The sequence below is a fragment of the Rattus norvegicus genome, chromosome 13 (genome assembly GCF_021556685.1).
Source record: "Rattus norvegicus strain SHRSP/BbbUtx chromosome 13, alternate assembly SHRSP_T2T, whole genome shotgun sequence".
NCBI lineage: Eukaryota > Metazoa > Chordata > Mammalia > Rodentia > Muridae > Rattus > Rattus norvegicus.
Window position 1 is genome coordinate 56,028,934 of NC_141546.1, and position 4,465 is coordinate 56,033,398.

Consider the following 4,465-nt stretch of genomic DNA (forward strand, 5'->3'; position numbering starts at 1 on the left):
ACAATATTAGTATTCATTTGTGGGAATGAGCTAGCCAGAAGTTTTGGCCTCTTTAATGTGACAGTTGTGTGTTGTAATTTGTTCTGTGTTATGTGAATCCAATATGAAAGTGTTTGTTTATGCACAGGATAATCGTATTTCTACTAAACCTGTGGGCATTATTTTCCCAGACCACACATTACCCACATTTGTATGGTTCACAGTGGTTTAAATTATTGGCTACTTTTTTAAAAAATAACCACTAAAAATCTATCTATATAATTCAGTGATTTTCAGACTTATAAATAACACTCTACTTTAAAATTTCTACATTTTATACACATTCTTTTATTATTTAAACATTTAGCACATATATGCAATAAAATGGATTCGTTTTCTACTCTAAAAAGCTCCCCCCTCCTCTTCTTTCTAAGATGAAACATTTCTTCTTAATAGTTACTTTTCACTCTCCTACATTCTTGTATGTTTTGTGCCCCACCCTTTTAAAGTAGAATTACTTGTATAACTTGACATGTAAATCATTTATTAGAACATGGAAAAGATATCTGTGCCTATGACATTAAAGAAAGTGACATCTCTCAAGGAGTAGAGTGTCTGCTGCATGTTTTCCATTCTATGATGCATTAATTAATGATATGCCCATTTTATTTTGCTTTTGTGCAATTAACCAAAGCTGTAGTGAAAACATGGTTATAATGGCCATGGCACATCTGAAATATATCACTCTATAACACTTTCCCATTGTCTGGGTTTTTCATGTTTTCTTTCCTCACATCCATAATATTGCTTGAGTCAAGGACCGATGTCTCATTTATGGTATAGTACTCTAATATGCATCATTTTGGCCCATTATGGGTCTCTGAATTAACTGGTATCTTATCAAGCACTTCATTTAACATATTTATTACCTATACCAAAGATCATAGGTCGATATAATAATTGCTAATTTCTCAATGTGCATGACTATAAAATTGTGATTCAATATATTTACTGATGCTTAATTATAAATTATAAATACAAAGACTATTTCTATGTTGGGGCCATTCACCTTTTCTCTACACTTTTAATCTTGCATTTTTAGTTCCATCCCAACAATCTCATAATCCTTTCAGCTGTAATGTTCCCAAAGATATTTGGAAAAAAATATTTAATGGGGAGAAAGTAGTTTATAGATGGCAAATATTCATTGAAAGCAGAGCCAGTTCTCGGGCATTTGTGTGGTCTCATTGTCAGCACAGCCAGGCCTACAAGCAAGCAACCATGTTTAAGGGACCTGCAGTTGCCATTTATCATTGTACCACCTACAACAGTGTGGGTGTCTTCCAGCAGGGTATGGTGGAAACTAGGGTAACTGCACCATGCCAAGCTATGTTGCTTTCACCGACACAAAGTGATGAATTGAGGATGCAGTCAAGAATCAGCTTGCGACCAACAAAGTTTTTGATGGCAAATATCTGATCATAGGTTCGATGATGCTGTTGTTCAGTCTGACATGAAGCACTGGCCCTTCATGGTGGTGAATGATGCAGGCAGGCCCGAGGTCCAAGTTGAATACAAAGGGGAGACAAAAAGTTTCTTCCCAGAGGAAGTGTCCTCAATGGTTCTGACAAAGATGAAGCAAATTGAAGAAGCTTACATAGGAACTACTGCTACCAATGCTGTGGTCACAGTGCCAGCTTCCTTCAATGACTCTCAGTGGTGGGCAACAAAAGATTGCTGGTTGCAATGTACTTCAAATTATCAGTGAACCATCTGTTGCGACTACTGCTTATGGCTTAGATAGGAAGGTTGGAGATAAAAGGCATATGCTGATTTTTTACTTCGGAGGATGCACTTTTGACATCTATCCTCACTATTGAGAATGGAATTTTTTTAAATCAAAACAACAGCTCCACCGATGTGGGTGGAGTAGAGTTTGACAACCGAATGGTCAACCACTTCACTGCTAAGATTAAGCAAAGACACAACACCAGTGAGCACAAGAGTTGTCTCTGCACTGCCTGTGAGCAGACCAAGAACACCTTCTCCTCCAGCACCAAGGCCAGTATTGAGATTGATTCTCTTTATGATTGAATTGAGTTCTATACTTCCAATACCCATGCTCAATTTGATGAATTGGATGCTGATCTGTTCCGAGATCCACTGGACCATGTGGAGAAGGCCCTTAGAGATGCCAAACTAAACAAGTCACAGATCCATAATTTAGTCCTGGTGGCTTGATCTACCAGAATCCCGGAGGTGAAACTTCTTCAAGACTTCTTCAGTGGAAAAGAACTGAATAAGAACATTAACCCCAGTGAAGCTGTTGCCTAGGGTGCAGCTGTCCAAGCAGCATTTCTATCTAGAGACAAGGATGAGTATTTGCTGCTCTTGGCTGTCACTCCTCTTTCCCATGGTGTTGTAGAGACAAGGATGAGTATTTGCTGCTCTTGGCTGTCACTCCTCTTTCCCATGGTGTTGTAGAGACAAGGATGAGTATTTGCTGCTCTTGGCTGTCACTCCTCTTTCCCATGGTGTTGAAATGCTGGTGGAGCCATGACTATACTCATCAAGCACAATACCACCATTCTCATCAAGCAGACCCAGACTTTCACCACCTACTCTAACAACCAGCCAGGTGTACTCATCCAGGTTTTCAAAGGTGAAAGGGCCATGACCAGTGACAACAGTCTGCTTGAAAGTTTGAGCTCAGAGGCATACCTCCCGCACCCAGTGGGGTTCCTAAGATTGAAGTTACTTTTGACATTGATGCCAATGGCATCCTCAATGTTTCTGCTGTAGATAAGAGCACAGGAAAGGAGAAAAAGATCGCTGTCACCAATGACAAAGGCCACTTGAGGAAGCAGGATATCAAGAGCAAGTACAAAGCTAAGAATGAGAAACAGAGAGACAAAGTTTCCTCCAAGAATTCACTGGAGTCTTGTGGCTTCAACTGGAAAGCAACTGTTGAAAATGAGAAACTTCAAGGCAAGATCAATGATGAGGACAAACAGAAGATTCTTGGCAAGTGCAATGAAATCATCAGCTGAAGGAACCAGACTGCAGAGAAGGAAGAATTTGAGCATCAGCAGAAAGAGCTGGAGAACGTCTGCAACCCTGTCATTACCATACTGTACCAGAGTGCTGGTGGCGTTCCTGGAGGGACGCCTGGTGGCTTCCCTGATGGAGCAGCACCTCCGTCTGTGGTGCTTCTTCAAACCCCACCATTGAAGAGGAGGATTGAGTCAGGCCTAGTAGAGGGTATAGCATTGTTCCACAGGGACACAAAACAAGTAACAGAATAATAAAAACTATTTAAATTGAAAAAAATATGTCAAAGATGTGATATATATTTTTCTCAGACAATTATCAAGGTAGATCTGGGCAAGATCCCTGTTGGGTCCCTTTCTAACATTTTATTTTACGTTATCTTATTTTATTTTACATTCTATTTCTTAATTTATTTACTTACTCACTTTACATTCCAATAGCAGTCATTCTTCATACTCTCCAGCAAGTCCCACCCTCACACTCCTCTCTCCCATTCCCCTGTTCCCTTTTTCTCTGAGAAGAGAAGGCCCCCATGGGTACCAACATGCCCTGCATATCAAATCACTGCAGGACTATGCAATCTTCTCCCTCTGATGAAGAACTCAAGAAAGTTCTAGAAAGACCTAATATATATGGACTATAATGCTGATAAGAAAATGCACTAAACGTTTTAGCAAGGATGTCCATGCTATAGTCACATGGTTCTGGAAACTGAAATATATGTATATATTCATATATTTCATATATCTTTACATAACACATATTACATACATACATATATCTTTTCTGGTGATAGAGGAAAAAAGAAAACAATAACAGTACTTTATATTACTATCAACTCTGAAACATATTACAGATATTTTAATAATGCTGAGTGAGAAACACATGTTCTGTATTAACATCAGGGAAATTTTTAACTGTTCAACATATGTAATGCTGTATTAAATTGGGCGATGACTAAAGTAAACTAATCCACAAATCTTTTTCTCATATCCAGCATATTTCAAATATCCCAGGAAGAGCTATAAAACAGATTTCAGGTTTCAACATAATTTACTTAAATATGAAAATATATTTGTTGGTTATAGAATTAGGTGAGAAAAAATTATTTGTTTTTTCCTCTTGTATAAGTGTCAGGGCAAATTATGAAGTGTGAAAAAGAATTACATTCAAGACTGAGGATTTTAACAAAATACCACAAAGTAAATAATAACCAAAAAATGAAAGCACTAGACAGATTGCTGTTAGGATTTCATGCACAGAAAACCAGTGTTTGTGAAATTTGCTGGAGAACTCTCCTTCAATTCTGTTACTTTTGTGCTATTTTACAGAGAACCTGGGGGAGTGAAGGTTTAGGATGAAGGTACTCATCAAAAAAGGTTTAATAAAGAACACAACAACATCTGAACAACTGAAGCTTTAGGAAAGTCAGTAC

At 38.2% G+C, this 4,465-nt stretch overlaps 1 pseudogene; it reads left to right on the forward strand.

Annotated features, from left to right (window-relative positions):
- The first annotated feature begins 1,260 nt into the window (after positions 1–1,260).
- On the forward strand, positions 1,261–3,223 carry Hspa8-ps24 (heat shock protein family A (Hsp70) member 8, pseudogene 24; annotated as a pseudogene).
- Positions 3,224–4,465: the final 1,242 nt, after the last annotated feature.